Raw genomic sequence first — 18,928 nt, forward strand, 5'->3', positions numbered from 1 at the left:
TTCTGTGGAAACAGTAATACCCTAATACCAACACCAGAAAAAGACCCCATAAGAAAGAAAACTATGGACCAATATGGATATAGATGCAACATCCTCAAGAGAATATTAACAAAATGAATCTAGCAACATAGAAAACAGTTATAGATTATGAACAAGGAAGTTTATAATGGGAAGTTGGTTCAACATACAAAATTCAGTCACCATCATACAGTATATTAATAGAATAAGCAGAGAGATTATCTGATTATCTCAATAGATCAGAAAAGTATTCAACAAGATCTGATATTTTTTCCTGGTGAAAATACTCAACAAACTACGAATAGAAAGGAATGTTCTCAACTTGATAAGGGTCGTCTATGAAAAACCCACAGCTGACATATTGCACGATGAAAGCTGAATGCTTTCTCCCAAGGTCAATGTCAGGTCAGGACAAGACAAGGATATCTACTCTTTCCACCTCTGTTAACACGTGCAGGACGTTCTAGCCAGGACAGCTGGGCAAGAAAAATGAAAGCACCCGTACTGGAAAGGAATGGGTAAACCCATCTCTGGGTTTGCAGTTGACATGGTCTTATATATAGATTATGTTAAGGAAGTCCCAGGAGGATGATCAGAACTAAAAATGAATTCAGCAAAGTTGCAAGACACAAGATGAAGATATAAAATTCCATTATATTTTATTACACTAGCAATGTTTGATCCCAAGATAAAATTAGGAATTAGGATAATTCCATTCACAATAATATCTAAAAGAATAAAATACTGAGTAATAAATCGATAAAAGGAGTGTAAGAACTTGAACACTGAAAACCACAAACTACTGTTGGAGGAAATTGAAAACATAAGGAAATGGAAAGACATCCCATGTTCATGGACTGGAAGATTGAATGTTAAGACAGCTGGACACTGCAAACTGACCTACAGATTCCATGTGATACCTGTCAAAGTTCCAGCTGCCTTTAAAAAAATCAACAAGTTGATCCTAAAATTCATATAGAAATGTGAGGAGACCCAGAGAGAGCCAGAATATTCTTAAAAAGGAAGGACAACGTGGAAAGACTTACACTTGGTAATTTCAAAACTAGGGGCGCCTGGCTGGCTCAGTCGGGGAAGCATGCGACTCTTGATCTCTGAGTTGTGAGTTTGAGCCCCACATTGGGGGTAGATAATACTTAAAAAAAAAAACAAAACTATAGAGCCATGGCAATCAAGACGGTATGGGTACTGGCATAAGGGTAAATAGAGGGGAATAGGACTGAGAGTCTGGGATAAACCCATGTATCTTATCGTTGGATTTTTGGCAAGGACAACAAGACACCTCAATGGGGAAAGATTACTGTCCATTCAACAAATGGACAGCTGGGTGTCCATGTGCAAAAGAATGAAGTTGGAACCCTACCTAACACCATAACACCATGATCTCAAAATAAATCATAGACCTAATTGTAGGAGCTAAACCTATAACATTCTTGGAAGAAAACAGGAGTAAATTTTTGTGATCCAGGATTTGGGCATGGTTTCTTAGGTAGGACACCAGGAGCATGAGCAACAAGAGAAAAAGGACATAATCAGCATTAAAAAGTTTTGTATTTCCAAGGACACCCTCAGGAAAGTGAGAAGATAATCTGCAGAACGGAAGAAGATATTTGCACATTGCATATCAGATAAGGAGTTCGTGTTTAGACTAGTCCAAGAATGTATTGTCTAACAGTAAGAAGACAACCCAATCAGAAATTGGGCAAAGGACCTAGATAGACATTTCTCCCAAGAAGATGTCCAAGTGCACGAGGAGTGCATGAAGAGAGGCATTTGGGGAAATGCCAGCGAAAACCACAAGCAGACCCCACCTCACTTCCACTCGATGGCGAGTGCCACGAAGGCTGACAGTGGCCAGCGTCGGCGAGGGTGGGGGCTGGAGCCCTCACGCTGCTTCTGGGGACATGGAATGGCGCAGCTGCCCTAGAAAGCCGTGCCTCCAAAGGTTCCATTCCTAGACATGTACCCAAGAGCAAGGAAAGCACAGGTCCACACAGAATCCTGCTCCTTGGAGCTGGAATCCTAACAGCCAGAGAGTTGAAGCCCCCCGAATGCCCATCGACTGATGAATGGGTGAGGAGAACAGGCCGTGTCCATGTGATTGCAAAGCCTTGGCATAAGAAGAGATGAGGTCTAGTGTGTTCAGTACACGGCACGGCAGCACAGCCCAGGGAGTGTGGAGAGAAGCCAGTCTGGAGGCCCACGTGTCGTATGGTCCCTTTACCTGACGCATCTGGGGCAGGTGGCTCGTCTGCACAGAGGGCAGCGTGGGGGCACAGAGCGTGCCGGGTGATGGGAATGTGAGCTTAGCTTACGCCGTCCATGGTGATGGACGGACGGTTCTGTGCTGTAGTAACAACCATTGAATTATACACTTGAAGTGGGTGAATTGTTTGGTCCATGAATTCTATCTCAATAAAGATGTTTAAACCTAAATAAAACCAACGTAGAAAAAAAGAGAGAACTCTAGCATCTGGCTCTCAACCCCCAAATTGCCGAGAAGTGAGATTTGCAGTGAGAGCAGCTTTGGCTCGCAGCTCCCTGGCGCTGTCCCCGCCGTGCCCGTGTGGGGCCGTGGCCCAGCCGATGTGAGCCATTCCCATGGCCCTCTGCCCGCTGGGGCGCCGGTGGAGGCAGCGGAGGCCAGAGCCTCTTGTCCTCTGTGTTTCTGAAGCCAGGCCCGGCTGGCGCTGGTCCATAGCGGTCTCAGAGCAAGCAGAGCGGCGAGACTGGGGCCAAGGCCCACGTGTCTTGGTTCTGGAAGGCACTGGGGTGGTGGGAGGCCTGTGCTCCTGCCTCTGGAGGGCGAGGCTCCCTGGGGAGCAGGAAGAGTGGGTCCCAGGGAGTGTGGGACCAGCCTCGGAGAGGGGATTGCTGTCAGCAGGGTTGGCCATGACGGGGCCAGGAGGGCTGGAGTGGGGGTGGCAGGGAGCCCAGACCCCAGGTCCTGTTATTCCTGGATGTATGGTCGCCTCTCTGGGTCCTCAGCAGGGCTTTCTCCTTTCTTTCTCCCTTCCTGTACCTCTCCTTACCTCCTCTCTACTCCCCCTGCCCATCCTCCAGGCTCCCACTGTCCCCAAGCACCCTCCGAGGTTCCCCCCAGCCTCCCCAGAGCAGGGCCTGAGCTGGGGCGCTCTTGTCTTGAGTGCAGCTGCCAGGTGGACGCACGTGTCAGGGAGGGGTCCTCCGAAATACTTTGCCTTCGGGGTTCGTCCCGGGGCTCCAGTGGCTTCTGTCCTCCCTAGCCCTGGACTGTGCCATCTGGGGCCCCCGGGCCAGGGCCTTGCTCCTCAGGGGCCCTCGTCTGCACTCCCCCAACTCCTTGGTGGGTCTGCTTGGGGTCCTGTGGCAGCACTGCGACTTGTGAGGTACACTACTTCGAGGTGCCCAGCTGGGACGGCACATTTCACTTCCTGGAGGACATGAGCAAGCGCCTGTCTTGATCGCCTGCTGGACGGTCTGCCCTGTGGGGGGTGTTCTTCTGTCTCTTCCCACAGCAGTTCAGTGTGCTGACCAACGGACTGGCGTTCCCCTCCCTGCTGGGGGCTTGGGGGCTGGGTTTGTCCCTCTGTGTCCCTCCCCCTTCCCTGCCTTTGAAGGGTCCTTCGGGGTCCCCCCTTGATGCCTTCCTAGGGACCACGGCTTCTCCTCAGAAGGGGTGTGGCGGGCTTCATGGCCCCTGACCTTGCGCTGGGCATCGAGGTCCCTCCGTCGGGGCTGAGCTGCTGTTCCGAGTGTCAGGATGTCTGCTTCCTGGCCTCATCCGAGTCTTCTGTGCTGTCGCATGTCGGGCAGATAGGGTGCCAGCCTCCACCCACACAGCAGTGTGTCCTGCCCCATATGGAGCCGGCTAGGTGCCCGGGCCCCCACTCTGCACAGCCTGTGGGTTTGTGGGCCTCGCGGGGCTCGCACAGGCTGGCCGTGGAGCTGTGGGTGGACAGGGGCGCCTCAGAGCCCCAGTTGTCGTGAGGGTGGGTCGCACAGCATGCCAGGAGCTGGCTGCGTGGCCGCCTGTCCCAGTCCAGGCTGTGGCATGTCCCCTGTGTGCCATCCCAGGTCCTGAAGCCTCCGGTGGCGGCAGCATTTCCCCGGGGGGCTGGGAAGAGGAGCTGGCTCAGAGCCAGAGACCCCCGGCCCCCAAGGAGCGTGGTTGGTGCTGTAGACTGGCTGCTCCTCTGTGCCCAAACCGGGTTGCCGATGGGGCCCAGCCGCCACCTTGCCCGTGCCAGGCCCCCACAGATGCTTGCTGCCGTCCGTCCCCTCCTGGCCTTCTGCCCGGACCCCCACCGCCTTCTTCCGATGCGTGTGGAGGGAAGTCTTCTGAAAAACCTGGTTGTCAAGAAAGTGTTACAAGCACCAGCCTCTACCCTCCCCCTGATTGTTTCTCGGAGACCCAGCTGCGCACAGCACAAGGACAGTCTATTGTGAGATGCTTGCGAGGTCACTCTCCCCGTCCTCACTGGCTCAAAGCGCACGCTTCAGTGGCATCGAGCACATCCACTCTGGGGGACGGCCACCAGCACGGTCTGTCCCCACAACTTTCTCCCCGGCACTGTCCCGCGCGAGGGAGACACTAGCCCCCATCCCCTGCCCCCGCACTGCTGCCCCCGTCTGCTCTCCGGCCCTGTGGGTTGGATGCCTCCCAGCATCTCCCGGAGCTGGAACCCTACAGCGTGTCCTTCTGTGTGCGGCTCCTTCCACTCAGCGTGGCAGCCTCCGGGGTCAGCCACGTGGGAGTGGGTCAGGGGGTCCTTCCTCTTTCAGGCTGGGGACGGGCCACATTCTGTTCTTCTGTTGCCGGACATTCCGGTTGTCTTTGTCTCCCAGCTGCTGTGAACAGGTTGTGCACAGGACATGTTTAAAAGACATTCACGTGGTGTCCTCCTTCTGGCCACAACTGTGTGACACTGGGCTGTGTGGCCCTGGGCCTCCATCGAACGTCGCTGGTTTCAGTCCCCCTCTACAAACCAGGAGGGTTGGGGCAGGGACTTTCTGGGGTCTCTTCTGACCCCGTGTGTTGGTTCTGTGGAAACCCACACCTTTGCTCCGAGACCTGCCACAAAGCTTACCTGTTAGAAGCTCAGGGCCCCTAAGCCGATCACACGGATGTTTGTACCCTTTGAGAAGAAAACTAAAGAGGGTTGACTTCTGCTTGACCTGAAACATAAAACAAAAACAAGTCCCTAAAGCTTTAATTGAAACACACCTTGGAGGAAAAAGCCCAAGTCACTGTCAGTTCCCGCACCCCTCCGGCCTCTGCCGCCATGCAGTAGACACTGGGCAGCTCTGGGGGCTTGTGCGCAGCGCGCAGTGTGTCCCCTGAGCCAGTGGAGATACTGGAGATACAGTGGAGATACTGGAGATACTGGAGATACTGTTGCTGTCCGTCCTCTGGTGGCTGCTGCAGGAGTGACCTGGGCAGTCACTCAGGGCTCTCTCCAGGGGTCTGGCTTAGCTCTGTCCCTGTCCCTGACTGCCTGGCCCTGTGTTTTTGGGTGGCTGTGTCTTGGCCCCTGCAGAGCCCCAGCTAGAAGTCCCGGGTGCCGTTTTGTGGAGAGCCATCACTGTGGCGGGCCTGTTTCTTCCCGGTGGGCTTCTGCATCTGTCCTTGGTCACACTAGTGGAGCAGCGACACAGACCCCTTTCCAGGGAGGGTGCCGGGCCCATCCCAGGGCCGAGGACATGGAGCCAGGCTCAGGCACTGTTGGGGGCAGCTCCTGGGCATGCAGTGGGACATGGAGGCACAGGGTGGGCTGCAGGCCAGGGTACCCTCTCTTGAGATTTCAGTAGCTGGACGTGTTGTCATTATCCCCATGCAGGGCAGGCAGCCTCAGCACCTGCTGCCCAGGACCCTATGCACCTGCTCCCTCGGGGCCTTTACTGGACCCTCCTGGGCCCACCAGGCCTGATGGTCCATGGAGGCCACAGACCATGGACAGGTCCCTCGGGGTGTGCGCCTTGCCCCACTGGAGTTTTCCTTTTGGACTAGGATTCTGAGGGGGAGGACCTCTTGGGTCCTTGGGCCGTGGCCAGAGCCTACACCCCCCCTTTCTCTGCATCTCTCACCTGTCCCATGCCTTGCAGAGTGGACATGGGGACAGGCCAGGGCGGGGTGTAGGCACCCTGAGGCAGGGCGAGGGCCTGGGTAAGGCACAGAAGGGCCGTGTGGTGGAGGCTCCAGGCCTGGCTGGGCTTACCCGTCCTGTCCCAGTGTCACTGCCTCTGTGCCTGGCCCACAGCTGATGACCAGTTTCCACAGCAAACTGGAATCCCCGCCATCCGGGGTCTGGGAGCAGACGCAGTGTCCAGGTACATTTTAAGGGACAGCCCAGAACTCACCTTGCTGCTTCCCTCCCAAACATGTGAGGCACCTGCCCCCTTCAGGTGGAGCTGTGAAGGGGTGATGGCCCCCCACAGAGGGGCTGCTACAGCCTCCTTCCCACTGACATGGGGCTGACAGTGGAAGCAGACCGCTTACAGAGAAGGAGGTGCAAGCCCCTGGTGGCCCGTGGACACAGGGATGCCATCAGCCCCAGCCCCGCTGCCTCACCCTGGGTCCACTACGGGCTTCGGGCCCACAGATGCTTCTCCCTGTTGGCCAAACCGCCAGCCTCCAGGCTCAGCCCTCCTGCTGCCTGGGACATGGGCCCTGGGAGCTGGGGGCGGGGGTGGTGCTGGATTGGCCAAGGCCTCCCGGTGCCCACAGGAGAGGAATGCCAGAGACGAAGATCTGACCTAGCCAGCCTGGGGGGAGCAGCTGTCCTGGGTGGTGCTGGGGTTCTCCTGCCCTGCCTCTGTCCTGATTTTGGTCTTTGCTTGATGCATCCCTGGCGCTTGGGTTCGGTCCGTGGCTTCTGTGAGGACCCAGTGTGGTTGTCACTGGAGAGTCCTGGAGAATGTTGGTTACTGGAGAGAAGGGGGGAAGGACAGCGGGGGACAGTGAGCAGGCAGCACGCAGGGTGGCCGGACAGGCTGCACGGAGGGCAGCCTCAGCAGGGCCCTCTCTCCTGTCCCGTGGGTGTCCCCCTGCCCTCCGTCCCTCACCCTCTGCCTCCACAGTGGCAGGGGCATGGGCGGTCCTTTGGGTAAATACCCAGTAGTGCAATTGCTGGACCCTATGGTAAGAGAGTGTTGGTGAGATATCCCCAGTGTCCCCCAGAGCAGTGGCACCCGTCTGCGCCCCACCAGCAAGGAGGGCGCTCCCGCCACTCTGCACCCAGTACTGGACATTGTCGGGGTCCTGGATCTCCGGCGTCCTAATCGGGGCATAACGGAGTCTCCTTGTCATTTTTTTTTTTTAAAGATTTTATTTATTTGACAGACAGAGATCACAGGTAGGCAGAGAGAAAGGAGGAAGCAGGCTCCCTGCGGAGCAGAGAGCCCGATGCGGGGCTCGATGATCCCAGGACCCTGAGATCATGACCCGAGCCGAAGGCAGAGGCTTTAACCCACAGAGCCACCCAGGCGCCCCCATCTCCTTGTCATTTTAATCTGCGTTTCCCTGACAACACTGGACGTGGGGTGTCTGTCCACGTGCTTACTTTGTCTGGGACGAGGTGTCTGTGCCTGTCTTCGGCCCATTTTTAAACTGGAGTGTTTGTTTTTCTTACTGTTGCACTTCAGTAATTCTTTGTGTATTTTTAATGCAAGTCCAGTCCCAGATGTGTGTCTGGCAGACACTTCCTTTTGTCTGTGGCTCATTTTCTCAGTGTCCTAACCTGTCCCGGAGCAGAGGTTTTATTCTGGTGAAGCCCATTCGGTCATTTGTGTCCTTCATGGAAACGCTTGTGGTACCGTATCTGAGAAAGTCATTGCCAAGCCCAAGGTCACGTAGATTTTCTCCTACAATGTATTCTAGGACTTTTATAATTTTGCCTTTTACATGTAGGTCTACAATCCGTTTTGAGTTAATTTTTTAAAAAATATTTTATTTATTTATTTGACAGAGAGAGAGATCACAAGCAGGCAGAGAGAGAGGGGGAAGCAGGCTCCCTGCTGAGAGCCCGATGCGGGGGAGAGGGGGGGCGATCCCAGGACCCTGAGACCATGACCTGACCTGAAGGCAGAGGCTCAACCCACTGAGCCATCCAGACGCCCCAAGTTAATTTTTGTAATAAATGTAATGTCTGTGTCTAGATTCTCTCTCTCTCTTTTTCTGGCATCTGGAGAGTGAGTCGATCTAGGACTTGGTCTGTTCAGGCTACCGTGATCAAAATACCACAAGCTGCGTGGCTTATGAAAAATGATTTCTTACGGTTTGGGGGGCTGGAATTCCAAGGTCATGGTGCCCACACATGTAGCGTCTGGGGAGAGTCCATAGCCTAGACAGCTGTTGTCCTTGTGTCCTCCTGCCGTGGAAGTGTGGCAAGATCTCTCCGGGGTCTCTGTTCTAAGGCGCTGGTCCCATTGGTGGGGCTCCAGCCTCCTGACCCCCTCACCTCCCAAAGACCTGAGACCTCACCTTGGTTGCTCAGATTCGAACGTGTGGATTTGGGGAAACACAAACATTCAGACCACAGCAAGCACCATCTGTTGCGAAGGTTTCCTCCGCCGGCTTGCCTTTACTCTTCGCCAAGAGTCGGTTGACTCCGTGTGTGGGTCCCTTTCTGGACTCTCTGTTTGCTTCCATAGATGTGTTATCTCTCTTTCCACCAAACCATGCGGCCTCGATTACCGCAGCTTCTTACTAAGTCTTGAAGCCGGATGGCATCAGCCTCCGACTCCGTTCTGTGATCTTGTGTCGGCTACTCTGGGTCTTTTGCCTCCAAATGGACTTTAGTAGCAGTTTCGGTTCTTTCTGGGATCTTTTTTTTTTTTTTTTAAGATTTTATTTATTTATTTGACAGAGAGAAATCACAAGTAGACGGAGAGGCAGGCAGAGAGAGAGAGAGAGAGGGAAGCAGGCTCCCCGCTGAGCAGAGAGCCCGATGCGGGACTTGATCCCAAGACCCTGAGATCATGACCTGAGCCGAAGGCAGCGGCTTAACCCACTGAGCCACCCAGGCGCCCCATCTTTCTGGGATCTTGATCAGGACTGTGTTGAAGCTAGGCCACGTGGGGAAGAACAGACGTCCTGACAGCAGGACGGTCTTCTACCCATGGACGTGAGACGTCTCTGCATTCATTTCGTTCTTGGATCTCGTTTGTGGAAGTTGGGAGTTTCTCTTCTGTAAATCTCGCACCTGTTTTGTGATACCCAAGTATAGTTAGTTCATTTTTTGGGGGTGATGGGAACAGTATAGCGTTTTAAATCTCAGATTCTGTTGCTTGTTGCTGGTGTGTAGAAAAGCAGTTAATTTCGTATATGAATCTTATATCCTGCAACTTTTTTATAATCGCTCATTAGTTCCAGGAAGATTTGTGGTTTTTGTTTTTGTTTTTTTAACCATTTGGGAGACTTTTTACATAGGTAATCATTCATCTGCAAAGAAAGACAGCTCTATTTCTTTCTTCCCAATCTGTATACCTTTTATTTCCATTTCTTGTCTTAGTGAATCTGCTAGGATTCCCAGTACAATGTTGAAGAGGAAAGCATCTACTTTCTCCAAAAGTTTGAGGTTAGTTGTAGGTTTTTTGTAGGTTCTTGCTAAAGATTAAACTGTGGCCCGCCCCTCCAGATTGATAGGTTAAAGCCCTAGCCCCAAGTGGGACTGTATTTAGAGATAAGATCTTTAGGAGATAATTAAGGTTAATTGAGGTCATAAGATTGGGTCTTTATGAGAAGAAACGCCGGAGAGTTTACTGGCTCTCTCTTCCTGTGTACCCACTGAGGAAAGGCCCTGTGAGCATTCAGGGAGATGGTGGCCACTTGCCAGTCTAGAGAAGAGAGCTCACAAAAGAGCCCAGACCCCGAGGGACCTTGATCTTGGACCCCCAGCCTCCAGAAGTGTGAGAAAATAAGTTCCTGTTTTTAAGCCATCTAGACACTGATATCTTGAGCCAATGCAGTGTTTGTTCTTCATCAAGTTACGGTAGCTCTGTTCCCAATTTGCTGAGATTTTTACTACGGATGGATGTTGGATGTTGTCAAAGGCTCTGCTGCATCTGTTGATACAATCATGTGATTTTCCTTTTAAATCAGTGGGTGTGATGGTTATGTGAGCTGGTTTTCAAATGTTGAACTAGCCAGCTTTGCCTGCTGGGGAGACGTTGCTGCTTGGCCGTGGAGTGTATTGTTGGACTCTGCTAGGATTTTGTTAAGGATTTTTGCATCCGTATTCATGAAAGATGTTGGTCTGTAGTTTCCTTTTCTTATAATGTCTTTGTCTGGTTTTGGTTTTAGAGTAATGATAGCTTCACAGAATGAGTTAGGAAATAGTCCCTCTGCTTCTTTTTTTTTCTGGAAGAGATTGTAGAGAATTGGTATAACTTCTTCCTCAAGTGTTTGGTAGAATTCACCAGTGAACCCACTGGAACCCACAAGAATATCCATTTGGTGTTATGCCAAACACCACTGGGTCTGATGCCTTCTGTTTGGGAAGGATATTAATTGTTGATTCAATTTCTTTAACAGATATAGGCCTCTTCAGATCATCTGTTTCTTCTTGTGTGAGTTTTGGCCGATTATGTCTTTCAAGGAGCTGGTCCATCTCATCTGTGTCGCCAACTTCTGGGCATAGAGTTGCTCATCGTATCCTTTATTATCCTTTAATTTCCGGGGGTTGGTGTTGGCCCCTTTTCATCTCTGATGTTAGTAATTTGTGCCCTCTCTCCTTTTCTCTTATCCTGGCTAAAGGCTTATCAATTTTATTGATCTTTTCAAAAGATCAGTTTTGGTTTTCGTTGATTTTCTCTATTTATTTCCTGTTTTCAAGTTCATTGATTTCTGCTCTTTTACTATGTCTGCTGCTTTCTTTGTATTTATTTATTTTAAAGATTTTTATTTGTTTATTTGACAGACAGAGATCACAAGTAAGCAGAGAGGCAGGCAGAGAGAGAGGAGGAAGCAGGTTCCCCGCTGAGCAGAGAGCCTGATGCGGGGCTCGATCCCAGGACCCTGAGATCATGACCTGAGCCTAAGGCAGGGGCTTAACCCACTGAGCCACCCAGGCATCCCTGCTTGCTTTGTATTTAATTTGCTCTTCTTTTTCTTGTTTCCTAAGGTGGAAGCTTAGATTATTGGTTTTAAGTATTCTCTTCTACTATATACATTCAATGACTTGAATTTTCTTCTAAGCACTGATGTTAGTAAGTCCTGCAAATTTTATTAAATTTTATTTTCATTTTCATTTAACTAAAATAGTTAAAATTTTTTCTTGAATTTTTTTCTTTGACCCGTGTGTTTTTTGGAAGTGTGTAGTTTGACCTTCCTGTGTTTGGAGGTTTTCCAGCAGTCTTTCTGCTTTTGTTTCCCACTGTGATCTGAGAGCACGATGTGTATGACGTCTCATCTAACAAGTGTGTTACAGTGTGTTATGGCCCAGAATGTGGTCTGGGTGCATGTGTGTGTGAGCTCGGGAACATGTGTTCCGCTCTTGCTGGGCGAAGGCGCTGTCAATGTCCCATAGACCTAGCTGGCAGAGGGTGCCGGCGAGTGTGGCGACGGCCTTCATGGTTTTCTGCCTGCTGGGTGCATCCACTTCCCATGAAGGGTGGTGACGTCTCCAGCCATGAACGTGGACTCATCGACTTCTTACAGTTCTGTCCGGTTTTCCTCGTGCCGTTTGATGCACTTTCAGTGTCCACACTAAGGATTGTCGCGTGTGAGGCCTCTCTTTACCCTGATAACCCCCCTTGCTCCCTCTGCTCCCTCTGAAATCAGTGCGGCTGCTCCCGTGTTCTCCATCCCTTTGTTTTTTCCCTTTAATATAAAATTTACCATTTAAACTGATTTCAAGTATCCGGCATCCGTAGCCTGAGGACATTTGCGGTGTGCACAGCCATTGCCACCGTCTCTCCAGAACCTTCTCGTCTTCCCACAGTAGCTCTGTCCCAGCATGTTCCTCCCTCTCCAGACCTCACCGCGTCCCCTGGGCTGATGCCCATCTTGGGCCCATCACCTCTGCTGCTTGGAGCCCTCCAGGAAGCTGCTCGAGGGTGCCTGTGGGCCGCAGGGGAGCGCAGCCGTGGCGAGGGAGGGTGACGGTGTGAGCTGTGAGACTGGAACCGGACGCTGCGGACACGTGCCAAGGTCAGGCTCTTCATCTGTGTGGGACTGGCTGACCTTGGTGTGACTGCAGAAAGTCACAACGATTAGTCACCACTGTGCACACTCACGCCCAGATCTCCTCAGGGCACCTGGCACAAGTGGTCGTGCGGGGCCCTGCCGGGGTCTTCCTCTGAGCTGTGTCCACAGGACTCCTGGGGAAGCCGTTCCTCTCTCACATTCGGGTGTGTGTCCGTGGCCGGGCGGTGGACGCTGGCTGGCGGTGGCGGTGTTTCTGCCCTGCCTCGCCGTTTCCTACTTTGTAGGGGGGGTTCATTCAGCAGACATCTGTCGCTGGACTTCGGTGGGCCTCATAGCGTTTCAGAAGGGGGTCAGGATTGAGGCCTGGAGACTCAAAGACCCTCTGCCCCCATTCCTGGCCCTCATGACACTTCTTGAGTAAAGATTTCTGTGGTGAAATAATTAGGTTTCAATTAGCAATAATTGCACCTTGGATAAACCTCTTTGGCTATGATACTGCTCAAAGCTGTGGTGAAATAATTAGGGAGAGGCTGCACCTCATGACTCTCTAGTTGGACACTCCTAGCACAGATGACCATATTAAAGGCTCTGAGAAGTCCTGCAATTTAAAAAAAGCAAGGAAGGAAGGAAGGAAGGAAAACACCATTTAACTTACTAATTCTCAAACTTTGCCTAAAAAGCCCCCTTTGTACCTACCATCTGTTGACTTCCTGCAGAGGTAAAGTCTGAGGAACATCATTTGGGAAATGTTTGTCTGGTGCACACAGTGGCACATCAGGTGGAGCTGAGGTGAGGGCCCGTGTGTGTTGGGGGTTGAATTGTGTCTCCTCAGAATTCATATGTTGGAGTGCTAACCCCGGGATCTCAGAATGTGACCCTTATTAGGGTTGTGGCAGATGTAATGAGTTAAGATGAATCATCCTGGTGTAGGAGACTCCTCATTTAATATGACTGTGTCTTTCTAAAAAGGGGAAATTTGGACAGAGACAGGCACATAGGGAGAACAGCATGTGAAGATGAAGGCAGAGGGCAGGATGATGTTTCTACAGACCAAGGAGCACCAAGGATCTCCAGCCAACCCCCAGAAGCTGGGGAGAGGCCGGAACAGACTCTCCCTCATGGCCTCAGGAGGAACCAGAACCTTGATCTTGGACTTCTAGCCCTTGGGCCTGGGAGACAATACCTTTCTGCTGTTTAAGCCACCAGTCTGTGGTGCTTTGCTGAGGTGGCCCCAGGACATTAGCACAGCAGGGATGGTGCAGAGCTTTAGTTTCTTACAGGGGCTCAGAGGACCGGGCTGGGAGCCACCGGGATTTCAAGGGCCTGGGAAGGGCCCGGGTTGGACACCAGGGCAGCCGAAGAACAGGCCGTTTTCATCACTGGTGGTGTGGTAAGTTGTTGTGAATCGCCCAGCTAATGTGCCTTAATAACTCTATGGAAATAACCGAGATGTTCATGGCAGGCCATTTCTGAGGAGGGACATCGGACACATCCCCAGTGCCTGTCGGCTGAGAAAGTGCTCGGCGACCCCTGGAAGGAATGCTGTCTGCTCCGAAGAGGACAAGTCATGATCTAGGTCAGAGCGTGGGGATTGTGTGTGAGGTGACACTCGACACAGAAGGCAGTCCACAAACCAGGCTCTCGCACGTGTGGCTTGCGTGGACACTGCCGAGGCCACAGGGATACGGGTGTTCACAGATACGGTGCAGTGTTATCCACACTGGTCTCCAGCCAGGCTTCTTCAGACCTGCTTCCCCGTGTCCTCCCTGGACGGCGGTGGGACGCGGTCCCCAGAGGGAGAGCCATCCTGTCACTGGGGATCGGTGGCCCTTGTGGGCCTGGGCTCTGCATATCACTCCTGCAGCAGGACCCGGAGCTCCTGCCCAGTGGGACACATTTTTGCCCAAATCCTGCTGGGGACCAGCATGCTCTCCCCCTGGCTCTAGCCCCAGGGCCGGGGAGGCAGGGGAGGCCGGGAAGGCCCGGAGGCTGACATTCCCTCCTGGCGTCCCCCGGGTTGGCGTCCTCTGCTGGAGCAGTTTGCAGCTGCCACACGTGGAAGGGTTGTTCAGTGTGTTCGAGAGGGAGGGGAAAACAGAGTGTAAACAGGTACGGGTCCCCCAGCGGGTCATAAAGGTGGGGGCACCTTCCACGCGTTCTTCCAACTACCTCGTTGGTTCCGTTTTCTGCCAGGAGCATGGGTAATGTGTACTACGGTCGCAGTAGTCGTAGCATAAGCAGGAAATACATAACAACAATCGCAGCCCTCCGTTTCATGTAGAAGTTAATGTTTCCTGCCCAGTTACCTAAGTCGATCGAAACCATAGAAGGACCCCTCTCTTCCTTCCCCAGAGCTAGTCTCAGTCAGAGGTAGGAAAAGGGCATCCCCCTAATACACAAATAGCAGCTTGATTCAGTTTAAACGAAGGGGAGGGAACAAGTGAAGGGCGTCCCTGGCTGGTTCGACCGGAGCCTGGCCCGGACCCCCTGAGCTGAGTCTATCTGGGCCCGGCCAGGCTGGGGAGAACGTGGTACCGCTCCAGCCGGTCTCAGCACCGACTGGTGAGTGTGCAGTGGGGAGACTGGAGGAGCGGCCAGCTGCTTCTGCTGCCTGCCCAGCCTGTTCCAGAAGGATGGGTCGGCCTGCTGGCGGGGCGCTCAAGAGGGCTGTTCCCATCCAGAGCAGACCTCCACCCCCAACTCTGTCCCCAGCTGCGGGGTGCCTGGGCCAGCAGATGAACCATGGTTGGGTCCTTTGCTTTGACTCAAGGCTTTGGTTTGCTCGGCTGTGAACTCTGAGACCTGCGGGAACGCAGCGGCCCCCTGCAGGCACTGCGGTGGGTAGGACCTGGGCCGCAGCCCGGCTCGCTGCGGGAAGGCCCGCCCCCGGGTCGCCGTGGGGCACCTGTGAGGTGTGGGCTGGACCCCCGGACTCCTTCCCAAACCTGGCGAGGTGCGGCTCAGCAGATGAGCCCCCGCGTGGAGGGCGGGGTGAGGCGGGACGTGAGCTGGGTGGGGGCGGCCGGGAGAGGGGCCGCCGCTGCCCCCCAGGGTCTGCCAGGAAACCGGGTGAGAGCCGAGCCGCCCAGCTGAGAAGCAGGGGCAGCTGCGGGCTGGAGTCGCAGGGGCGAGTTGAAGGGTTGACAGGGACAGGGGGCGGAGCTGCAGGGGCGGGGAGAGGGGCGGTGTGGGATTGACAGAGGGGGCAGAGCCAGTAGAGGCGGGGAGGGCGGGGCTGGGGTAGGGGCGGGGCCGACAAGGACGGGCCGGTGGGCGGGGCGGGGCGGGGCCGGCGGGGCGGGCAGGTGGGCGCGGGCATAGAGCGGGTGGAGCAGGGAGGGGCGGGTCTTCGTGGCCAAGTGCGGCGGGGAGCGGGCGGGGTGGTGCGCGTCAAGGGCAGGCTCCCTGTGGCGTTGGGTGGGGGGCGGCATGTTGGGGCGGTTCAGAGACTGGAGGAAAGCGCAGGGCCGGACCTTGCTGCTGCGGCCACAGGTTGGGCGGGCAACAGCGGGAGGTGAGTGAGGACGCGACCCCTGCGCCCCGGCGCTGGCTGACGGGGGCCCTCACGGCCTGCTGGCTCGCTGCGTCCGCCGCGGGGGGACGAGTGGGCTTGCCTGTGCCGCTGGAGGGGAAGGGGCGGTCCCCAGAAAGAGCGAGAGACTGGGATGGGGCGGACTGGGGAGAGTAGGCCGCAGGAGGTGGTGGGGGCATCTGCAGCGGGATGGAGGGTGTTTCCTGCGGGGCTGAGTCCGTGGGATCCCTGAGCAGAGCAGGAGGGTCGGGTTGGGGGGCCCCGGCCCCCACCAGGACAGGCTACGGAGAGCCACAGACAGGCAGGGGCCGGCATGGTCTCTGGACTGTACCCAGGTGAGGCTGCCCTTTGTGGCCGGAAGCTCCAGGGGCGGTGGACCACGTTGGCTTGTAGGGGAGAAGCCAGGAGGACAGCTGCAAGGGTGCAGGGAAGGGCAGGGAGGAGAGGGGAAGAGGGCAGGCCTGGTTGAGGGACGGCTCTGAGCCAGGAGGTCACCCTGCTGCCTGCCTGGGTGGGGCATTCTTGCTGGTGGAAATCACGGTTCCTGTTCGAAGTGATTAGAAATGAGTGTTCAGATTCTGAGGCCCCCGGCACCAAGGGCGCTGTGGGGCTTTTAAGAGTCAAGTCAAGCCGATTAAAAAAAGAGAATGTCTTTTGAGTCCTTGCTGGTTTGAGACTGAGAAAATGACCCCGTCATTTACTGGGACCTCAGTAGCAGAAAAGCCGTCCAAGGGGGGTCAGAATAGAGACCCCGGCTCTTGGTCAGGTAGATGTCTCTCGATGACATATTTCTGGGGGCAGGATGGGGTGAGTCCCAAGGAAGGACGCTGCTGGCCTCACCTCTCTCCACCGTGTCCTGGATGTTGGGACTCCTGGCGGGTGGCCTGAACAGCACGTTTTTCTCAGCATACTTGCGGTTCTGGGGGACTTCCTTGCTCAGGGTCTGGCAACTGGCTGAGCTGGTGGCGAGGGGAGGAGGCGGCAGCTGCTCTGAGATGCCAGGCTGAGGCCCAGTCCAGGTGCAGGGAGGGCAGGTGGTCCATCTGGGAGGCGCAGTTCCTGGCAGTCCTTCAGGGCCAGCCCAAGGGGAGGGGGCAGATGCCTGGTGTGGGCCACAAGATTGGGTTTGCCATGACCAGAGGCCAGAGGGGTGGTGGTTCCTGGGGGCTGCACAGCTTCCCTGTGCTTGTCCTGCCTTGCTGCCTGATGGCCGGCTTCTCCCTCCCGCGAGTCCACGTGGGGAGTTGTCTGAGTGCCTGGAGGCCTCTCCTGGTGACTCCCACAGCATCTACCATTGGAGACCCCAGTCCCCTGCCCAGCCCCTCATCCTTGGACTGGGTTTGAATGGGCATTGGGGTGCAGGTGCCCAATGGCAGACAGGGGTGGGGGCAGCCCTTTCTAGAACTTTCCTCTAGGCCAGGCAACAGGGACTACCCCAGAGGGGCTCCCAGAGGTGCCCTCCCCTCACCTGGTAGGTGAGACCTTGGGGGGAAAAAGGTCTGTGTCCGGTATTGAGTGCCTGCTGGATGCACTGTGCCTGCTGCCTTCCTTGTTCCCTCCTAGTCTAGTGTCTGGCCTCTGCCTGCCTGCCTCCGGCCTTACACAGGTCCTCACCGTCCCGGGCATAGATCTTCTGTGCCCTGGGAGGAAGCAGGCCCCCGGATGTGGGGCAGAGGGGCAGCCCCTGGCACGGTCGCAGAGCTGTCTGTCCAGAGGTCCAGCCTTCTGGCTGTAGGCTCATCATCATCTTGTTTGCGCCCTCCCTGCTGTGCGCCAGGCGGGACTCCTGCTCACTCTTGTTTATCCTGTCCTTACCTTGTCTGGTGGGAGGGCCTAATGTGACTCTCCCTGGTCCCAGAATGATCCCACCTCCGTCCCCTGGGGACCTCCCTTGTGGCCCACCCTGCCCCAGCCATTGGCAACTTGCAGGTGGGGCTCAGGCCTAGGCCATGAGGTCAGATTCTAGCACAGGAAGTCCTGACTGTCCCCCGGAGGCTCACGGAGCCTTGGGTAATCGTGGGCCAGCAGTGGGTGGGGCTGGGTTCCTCTCCAGCAGTCAGTGAGCATGAGACCAAGGCAGTGGGGGCAGATGGTCATGCAGGCCTCGATCAGCCCTTGGGCGGCCCTGGGAGCCTCTCCTGCTCCTGCAGCCGAGGGGAGACAAGCTCAGAGAGAGCGATGCAGTGTGGACAGAGCAGCTTTCAAACCCAGACGGGCAGGAAGCTTCTGGCTTTTCCCCTCCCATGAGGGTCAAAACATCATCCTTCTCTTCCCTGTCTTCTAACATAGTGAGAGGGAGCACAGGGGCTGAGGGTGTGGACGGAGCCGTGTGCGTCCCCAGCCTGCTTGTTCCCCCACAAACAGCCCCCACCAGCTTTTCCAGCTGACTTCAGGAACGCAAGGACACAGCCCCGCACAGAGCGGTTGGTCACAAGGAGCTGCGCTGTTAGATTTAGTGCAATACTCACATTTTTTTAGGAAAGTGAACGCTTTAATGAAGTTTTTTCTCCAAAAGGATCCAGTGGTGCCCCCTCATCAGCGGGGACATGTCCCAGGGCCCACAGTGGACGCCTGAAGCTGCGCGGAGTTCTGAGCTCCGAGGGCACCATGATTTCTTCCTGTGTGTGCACGCTGGGTTTAGGCTGTTTATGGATCGGGTTCAGTACGTGCTTGCGAGGGAGAGCTGTGTCACAGCAGGCCGTCGGAGCAGAGGCTGTGTGAATGCTGTCTCCGTGCACTGGCTTGCAACGCGGGGCGAGAGAGTGACAAGCCCTCGTGAGCAGGTGACTGGCGTAGGCTGGGGACATGGCGTGAGGTGGCTGCTGACCTTTGGACCGCATGTCCGGAGATCATGACCTTCCGGTTGGGCGTGGGGCCCCGACTCTGCGGGAAGCAAAGCCAGGAGGAAGGGGGACTGTTGTAGGGCAAGTGTTCTCTGTTGGAGATGTTGTGTTCCCCGTGCCCACAGCAGCCGTGGGTTTATCAGGCTGCGTGGATGGTGGGGAGGCCTATGCCTGCGGGGCCTTTGGGGAGGAAGACGGTTGGAGGGGCCACTGCCTGGCCTGGTGTGCTCAGCCCAACAGGGCCACTGCGCCCGCCTGTCCCCTGTGGCCTCCCAGAGGACTGAGACCCTTCCTGAGACATTTCCTGTTCCCGGCCGACTCCCAGGAACCTGTGTGATGTTATTAGGAAATCAGATTAAACTAGGGCTGGTGACAAGTGGAATACCACAC

At 55.0% G+C, this 18,928-nt stretch overlaps 1 protein-coding gene across 10 annotated transcripts in view; it reads left to right on the forward strand.

The window, feature by feature from the left end:
* CAMK2B (calcium/calmodulin dependent protein kinase II beta) overlaps positions 1-18,928 on the forward strand; it is a 79,020-nt gene that overhangs the window by 8,531 nt on the left and 51,561 nt on the right. The window lies entirely within an intron of this gene.

The sequence above is a fragment of the Mustela lutreola genome, chromosome 4, assembly GCF_030435805.1.
Source record: "Mustela lutreola isolate mMusLut2 chromosome 4, mMusLut2.pri, whole genome shotgun sequence".
Classification (NCBI taxonomy): domain Eukaryota; kingdom Metazoa; phylum Chordata; class Mammalia; order Carnivora; family Mustelidae; genus Mustela; species Mustela lutreola.